We start from the raw sequence: 8,756 nt of genomic DNA, 5'->3' as shown, positions 1-8,756 counted from the left end.
TTGCAGCTGAACACCTCCGCTCCCGCTTTTGATGGTGTATAGTCGGGCTTCCGAGCCTTTTCTTCCCCTGTTTTTACAAACTATGGTCGGACATTCAAACCCTCTTGTAGCCGAACACATCCAGTTCTGCTTTTGAGGATGTATGGTCGGACTTTCACACCTTTTAGTAGCCAAACAACTCCGCTCCCGCTATTGATTGTGTACAGTCGGGTATTTTAACCTTTTCTTACCCGCTTTTTACCAATTATGGTCGGACATTCACACCTTCTTACAGCGGAACACCTCCGCTCCCTGTTTTGATCATTTATGGTCTGGCAATACTACCTTTTCTTACCCGTTTTTGAGTAATTATGGCTGGACATTCACAGCTTCTTGCATCCGAACACCTCTTCTCTGCTTTTGATGATGAATAGTCCGGCATTCTTACCTTTTCTAACACATTTTTCAGTAATTATTGTCCGTCATTCACACCTTTCTCATCAGCTTTTTGCAAATTATGATCTGACATTCACACCTTCTTGTAGCCGAACAACTCCGCTCCCGCTATTGATTGTGTACAGTCGGGTATTTTAACCTTTTCTTACCCGCTTTTTACCAATTATGGTCGGACTTTCACACCGTCTTACAGCGGAACACCTCCGCTCCCTCTTTTGATGGTGTATGTTCGGGCATTCGAACTTTTTCTTACCCACTTTTTACAAACTATGGTCGGACATTCAAACCTTCTTGTAGCAGAACACATCCACTTCTTCTTTTGATGATGTATGGTTGGGCATTCGCACCTTTTCTTACCCATTTTTCAGGAATTATGGGTGGACATTCACACCTATTTGCAGTCGAACAGCTCTGCTCCCACTTTTGATTATGTTTGGTTGGATATTCGAACCTTTTCTTAACTGCTTTTTACAAACTTTTGTCGGACGTTCACACCTTCTTGCAGCCGAACACCTCCGTTTCCGCTTTTGATGGTATATATTCGGGCATTCGAACCTTTTCTTACCCGCTTTTTACCAACTATGGTCGGACATTCGCACCATCTTACAGCGGAACACCTCCGCTCCCTCTTTTGATGGTGTATTTTCGGGCATTCGCACCTTTTCTTACCCGCTTTCTACAAACTATGCTCGGACATTCAAACCTTCTTGTAGCCAAACACATCCACTCCTGCTTTTGTTGATGTATGGTTGGGCATTCGAACCTACTTGTTGCCCGCTTTTCATTAATTATGGGTGGACATTCAGACCTACTTGCAGCCGAACACCTCGGCTTCCGCTTTTGATGGTGTATATTTTTGCATTCGAACCTTTTCTTAACCACTTTTTACAAACCATGGTTGGACTTTCACACCTTCTTTTAGCCGAACAACTCCGCTCCCGCTATTGATTGTGTAGAGTCGGGTATTTTAACCTTTTCTTACCCGCTTTTTACCAACTATGGTTGGACATTCACACCTTCTTACAGCGGAACACCTCCGCTCCCTCTTTTGATGGTGTATGTTCGGGCATTCGAACCTTTTCTTACCCACTTTTTACAAACTATGCTCGGACATTCACACCTTCTTGCAGCGAAACACCTCCGCTCCCTCTTTTGATTGTGTATGTTCGGGCATTCAAACCTTTTCTTACCCGCCTTTTACAAACTATGGTCGGACATTCAAACCTTCTTGTGGCCGAACACATCCACTTCTGCTTTTGATGATGTATAGTTGGGCATTCACACCTTTTCTTACCCATTTTTCAGTAATTATTGGTGGACATTCAGACCTTCTTGCAGCTGAACACCTCTGCTCCCGCTTTTGATGGTGTATAGTCGGGCTTTCGAGGCTTTTCTTCAACGGTGTTTACAAATTATGGTTGGAAATTCAGACCTTGCAGCCGAACACCTCCGCTCCCTCTTTTGATCATACATTGTCGGACATTCGCACCTTGTCTTACCCGCGTTTTACAAACCATGGTCGGACATTCACAGCTTCCTCTCCACCATACTTGTATGGTGGGATATTCACACCCACTTGCATCCGAAGACCTCCGCCCCCACTTTTGTTGATATTTAGTCGGTCATTCACACCTTACCCGTTTTCTTGCAGCCAAACACCTCTGATCTCGCTTTTGATGATGTAAGATTGGGCATTCAGACCTTGCTTTTCCTGCTTTTCACCAACTATAGATGGACATTCACACCTTCTTGCAGCCGAACACTTCCGCTCCACCTTTTAGGTTTCTATCACACCTTTTTTTTCACCGCATTTTATAGATTATGGTTGGAAATTCTCAACCACTCATCCGAAGACCTCTCCTCCCGCTTTTGTTAATATATTTGAACTTTAGTCAGACATTCACACCTACTTGCAGCCGAACACCACCTCTCTAGCTTTTGATGATGTATGGTCCGGTTTTCCTACCGTTTCTAACACATTTTTCAGCAATTATGGTAGGACATTCACACCTTCTTGCAGCTGAACACCTCCTCTCCCACTTATGATCATATGCAGATTGATTTTCGAAAATTTTCTTTCATGTTTTCTAGCAATTAATGATGGACATTTAGACCTTCTTGCAGCTGAATACCTCCGCTCCCGCTTTTGATCATACATTGTCAGGCATTCGAACCTTGTCTTACAAACTTTAGTCAAACATTCACACCTTTTTGCAGCCGAACACAGTTTTTTTCAGCCGATTTTGGGCATTCGAACCTTTTCATACCCACTTTTTACCAACTATGGTCGGACATTCAAACCTTCTTGTAGCCGAACACATCCAGTCCTGCTTTTGATGATGTATGTTCAGGCATTCGAACCTTTTCTTACCCGCTTTTTACAAACTATGCTCGGACATTCAAACCTTCTTGTAGCCGAACACATCCACTCCTGCTTTTGATGATGTATGGTTGGGCATTCGAACCTACTTGTTGCCCGCTTTTCATTAATTATGGGTGGACATTCACACCTTGTCGCAGCCAAACACCTCCGCTCCCTGTTTTGATCATGTATGGTTGGACATTCGCACCTTTTCTCACCCGCTTTTTGCAAACTATGGTCGGCCATTCAAAGCTTCCTCTCCACCATACTTCTATGGTGGGATATTCACACCCACTTGCATCCGAAGACCTCCGCCCCCACTTTTGTTGATATTTAGTCGGTCATTCGCACCTTACCCACTTTTGGCAAACTATGGCCTTCTTGCAGCCAAAAACCTCTGATCTCGCTTTTGATGATGTAAGGTTGGGCATTCAGACCTTGCTTCACCTGCTTTTCACCAAATATAGTCGGACATTCACACCTTCTTGCAGCCGAACACTTCCGCTCCACCTTTTAGTTTTCTATGGGGCATTCACACCTTTTTTTTCACCGCATTTTATAAAAACACCACAGGAACACCGTATTGAGGCTTTGTTCTGACCGCTCATTCGGTGTCGCGTTTCTTTCAAGCAATTCTCCTGGTTAGCCCGCACTCGGCTCGCTCCCAGAGCCGTGTTAAAGTCTACTTCGCATTCACTCTCTTTTCTCAGCAGACTAAAAGAAAGTTTCATCTTGGGCTCCCTGAAACTTCCATCCTGCACCGCTGTTTGCTTTTTCACAAGAGCAGAGGAGAGCGCACCGTTCCCAGGGGCACTACAGTACCGGGTCGATGCTTGGAGTGAACGGAGCAAGCTCCTTTTTCAACTCCTATTGATACAAATCCATTTAATATGTAGTCCTCGCATAGAGGACACATCAGACATTAAACTGATAAGAACAGATACTACACTTGATCTTAGCCAAAAGGCCGAGAAGCGATAACTGTCCACTGGTTCACGTCCGAGGGCCCTTCCTGGCACAATGCGCACTTGTAGCGGTGTTCTTTTTATGGCCATAGTGTCACTTTGCACCTCGGCCCACCCGCTGCACTGAGCACTCTTCAGCCCTTTTAAATGGTATAACTTTACACTACCGCACGCTCCAGCGAGCACCATTCAAGCAACAACTTTGCACTCCAGCTTCGAACATTGGCACAGTCGCAACAAGTAAGGCGACTCTACTCAGAGAAGTCACTCTGCACAGTAACAAGATTTCTTTTGCACAGACAGAAAGGGCTTCATCCGCAAAGGTAAAGCCTGCCAAAAATAGAAACAACTCATTAGTGCTGCTCAACGTTGTACTTTGCAGTAAAACAAAGAGCAAATCTAAAGATTCAGGAATCCGAGAATAAGCTTACTTCCATGAGTTCTTCACGATTTCGGATTTTGCTATAAAATGAATTCCTTCACTCAAACTAAATTAAAACTGCTAAACCGCTAATCTGTTACATGCAAGGCAGATGTCAAATTCACCGAAATAGGATCTAAGGGTATTTGGCCAATCGAGCTGTAGCAGCTTCGGTAAAAGAGTATAAGTTGAAGAGTTTGTGAATAAAGGTGTGCGCACACATAGTGAGTTGTAGGAAAATAGGCAGGGAGCAATGCCGGCTGGGGTATAGGTTCTTGTATGTTGTCTGACTGTTTGATTTGAATGTGTTGCGTAAGTGTCCTGTTGAATGTTACATGTTTGGGCTTTGACACGCTTCACTGTGGTTGTTAACTGTGTGGTGTGTCCTTAAATGTTATATGTTTGGGCTGTGTGACATGCTTAATGCTTTTCAGTAGCAACCCACTTATTCATATATAGCAACTGACAACATAAGAAGTCCGGACATACTTTGATAGTAGTTGTAGAAGTATCCTTATTGATAATAGATAAACTAATTCATAGTGATAGAACAGTAGATGAACAGGTGCCTGCACATGTCTCATGAAAATAAAATGGGTGTATGATTGCTGATGGCAGAGCAATACTGCCAAACTTATGAGTTCTTGTGGCAAACTTGATTCAGTGTCTTGACGTGTATACGCTGTTTCGCTGACTTGTCACAAGAAACAAAGTGTGTTTGATAAGATCCGACCATTTTATTACGGGAGGATCAGTATGTATGGATTCTGATGTGACTGATAAACTCATTCGTATCTTAAGCATAATCTAATACGTGAGACAACGCCCTGGCACACAATCAAAAAAAAAAAAAAGAGAGAGCGGTTTTGTGTCCCCACAGTCCATAATGTAGAAAAGAGAGAAAAAAGCCTTTCTGATTTGTTGTGTGTGCTCACAGTGCAGAGTGTAGAGAAAAGAGAGAAAAGAAAGCCGTTTTGGTGTCACGGGTGTTGTGACTTACACACACACATTTCTGAATTGAGAAAGGAAATTATTTTAGAGGAAGCACTAGAGTTTAGATCCCACATTTGTTGATAGGCATTCATTTAATTTTTCTTTTAATCAGTTTTAAAGTGAATACTAACTGAGAAATGAAAAAGGTGAAGAATTTAGAAGCTTGGTTCAAGAGCAAAACTTGGTTTATGATCAGCTGAGTCTCTAAACAGAACAGCAAAGGGCTTCATCGAACATTTAAAAAAGATTCAGATTGTTAGAATATCCAGAATTTATAGGAATGGTGGTGATTACTCTTATTTTCTAGAATGGAAATAACTGCACCATGTCTGTTTTATGAATTTAAGGGGCTAAAAAGTTTTGTTCTCGTTTTTCTATGATTAACCGAATGTATGTGAGAGTCCAAACAGACAGAAGGGTTACGGCCGAGCGCTGGACCTTCCAAAAAAGATGAGACAGGCTGGACCCGTGCCATACTAGTTAAGGCCTGCCTGTGGATAACAGGTTCTTTAAACTCTCACACACACAAACTCACACACGTTCGCACACATACACCCATACACACACACATTCTTGAACTTGCTGCAAGATTAAACCTTTGCATTAACTGACTCCAGCAACTCTGAGTCTCATTGAGAGACTTTTCTCAACAATTGGGTCCTCAAACCAGATCTCAACGTTTTTTCCGCTGTCCAGGGTCGGAGCTGAAACCGTGCACGGGGGAGTCCAGTACTCCTAATGAAAGACACCCTGCTGAATTGCGGTAATTAGGGGCCAGTGTCCACTGAAAGGGGGAAAAAGGGACGAGATCGTACTTTTGAATCAATGGCCAGAAGCCATTGGCAGTGCAGGCATCAACAATAATGGTGTTATTTCACCCATTAACACTTAAGGTACCTCATGCAGTGGCTGTGATATGGTTACTTAACAAAATATCTTTACCAGACATCTCTCCTACATAACAGTTCTTCTTTCACAGCCACACCTTGTTGTCGAGAGATGTGCTACACTTAATCCATCCACACTGCTACCTACCCCACAGATGGAAAGCCAGAAATAACCATCAGTGTTTTACCCAGGCCAGACTTAACTGATATACGTTATGAAAATGCAGAAATAACTATATTTATTCAACAGATCAAGGAAAAAAACCCTGATGGCACAAATGCTACAGGATTTGCAGTAGTAACAGAAACTGAAGTTTTCTTAAAACAACCACTACCAAAAAATTACTCTGTTCAAGCAGTCGAATTGGTAGCTTTAACTGAAGCTTGTAAATTAAATAACAAAAAGGTTGTTAACGTTTACACTGACAGTCAGTATGCCTTCTCAACTGTACATGTGTTAACACAGCATTGGAAAAACAGGTATGTTGACATCCACAGCTAAATGTATAAACTACAAATATTTTAGCATTATTAGATGTTATTCAATTGCCATCTACAATAGACTCGTATGAATGACCGGAAGGAAAACCATACTGCCAAAGAATTTGTTTAAATATGCTGCAGTATTGAGCCACGGACCATGTCATGTCTCAACAGGAGGGATGGAAGCAATAATGAACCAGGTTTTTACAGCATATGGTTTTACTAATTATTAAAAACATTTTTTTAGAATAAATAAATGAATAAAGTTTTGTCTAGCAGGTCAAATATGTGCAAAATACATTCCACAGGGCAATCTAAGACCAAAACGAAGATAATTCCCTAAGCCAGTGTATCTTTTTCAACATATTTGTTTGGATTTCATTATTTCATTATTTTGTAGATTTCATTGAACTAAATTAATGTTAAGGGAAACGATTCTGCTCAGTGACAACAGAGGTTTTTACCAAATGGTCTGAAATATTTCCATGTGCACAAGCAGATGCACTCTCAGTAGCAAAATCATGCGTAAAATAACTCATTTCTAGATTTGAAATTCCTGAAAAGATCTTCAGTGATAATTTGACACACTTTGTAAACAATGTCATCTCACTGATGGCAAAGAACTTAAAATAGACCTTAGAAACTGTTATATCACTGTGATATAGAAGGTTTCGCTAACACATTGGAATTGTTTTACTATTTACATATGCATGTGCAGTGAAGAATTGCTTGCTGCTGATAAATGCAAAGAAGAACAGCTTACACATAAATGCTCACATATAGGCTGCTGAATGCAATGAAGACCTGCTTATCCAGTAAAGTTCAATGTCAATGTGTAATATTCAATTAGGATTTGCAAAACAGTGAAGTTAAACAATGAATGGGTCCATAGTCGGTATGAGAAGACTACAGGAATATTTACCTGGGTGTACGTTCAAACAGAGATGAGAAAATTGCGATAAATTATTGTTTGTTTGTTTGTTAGTATGTATATGAATGTTATGTGTATAAACTGTGTTGAGTTGTAGTTACTCAGTAGTGTCTCAGTGAAACAACCGACGGGGGAAGCCTTGCGGTGACAACAAAAGCAGTGTTTTACTGATCAGTCAAGTTGCTCCAGTGTACTCCATACAAACTGGTTGGCTACTGAAGGGATAGAAAATGGGGAATACTTGTTTTAAAGCAAACAAGGAATTAGATGGGAAAAATACATGTTTTAACGGGACCCAGACAATATTAAATACTCAGACAGATGGGAGAAGAAGTGTAGTTTTGTAGGAAATCACAAAATTATTACATAAAATTAGTGAAATCAATTGAAGAATGCCTTTCTGAAGAGCTGTTTACCACAGATGAGCAGCTTTGCGACCAAGCACATTGTAGATCGCTTTACTGCCAAAATGATCTAGTTTAATGGATTGGTTTAGACGTGCATAATAGCATTTTAAGAACAAAGAGAGAAACAAAAAGGGACAACGCTTCATGGTGGAAGGTGATGTATAAATAACTGTGTATATGATGAAGGAGAGACCATTTGAGCAGCACAGCCATTTCGCAGCACAGGGACAGCAGTCCAAGTTAAAGGATCTCCCATGTGGTATCACCTGTCACACTGTGTCAAGGCATCAAAAGAAGAAAAAATCACCAAACTCAAGGACAAAGAGACGAAGACTCCGGTGAACGAAGAGAGAGGACTTACAAACCAGAAATACAAAAGGATGCTCGATATCAAGATCCAGAAGAAGAGGCTAACAATGCCACGAACACTTACGATGCTGGGAATGATGCCAGCAATGAACAGAGAAGAAGATTCAGTGTCATCAATCTGCAACACGTGCCTCTAATGAGGGGGTGAATATAGAATCCTCAACGATTACAACGTCTCTGGGAACTGTGACAACAACAAGGTTTAAACCATTTTGATATATATTGTAACCTATTGGCTAAGGAATAGTGCTGAAAATGAGGTAAATCTAATCCACCACTGTCCTTGGTCTTCTGTAGGGTTTTTAAACTAATACGTGGTGGTTTGTTTTTCCACAGAAATTTGGAGATGCATGAATCTAGTGACTTAAACCAAGTAGCAGATGGTTTTATGGGGATCATTGAGAACAAATAGTTAACTTTTGGTAGTATCATCATTTTAATGGTTGTAACTCTCCCCATAAGTGATATAGGTAAGGACTTCCAACGAGAGAGATCGTCCTCTA

General features: G+C 41.2%; 1 non-coding gene across 1 annotated transcript; it reads right to left on the bottom strand.

Moving 5' to 3' along the window:
• Window positions 1-3,585: 3,585 nt before the first annotated feature.
• Window positions 3,586-3,776, bottom strand: LOC140283574 (U2 spliceosomal RNA). The gene has a single exon (XR_011910167.1). It is a non-coding gene; the product is annotated as a U2 spliceosomal RNA (small nuclear RNA).
• Between the last annotated feature and the right edge of the window lie 4,980 nt (window positions 3,777-8,756).

The sequence above is a fragment of the Leuresthes tenuis genome, unplaced genomic scaffold (genome assembly GCF_036924035.1).
Source record: "Leuresthes tenuis unplaced genomic scaffold, fLeuTen1.0.hap1 SCAF_23, whole genome shotgun sequence".
Lineage (NCBI taxonomy): Eukaryota > Metazoa > Chordata > Actinopteri > Atheriniformes > Atherinopsidae > Leuresthes > Leuresthes tenuis.
This window is presented reverse-complemented; position numbering and strand designations above follow the sequence as displayed.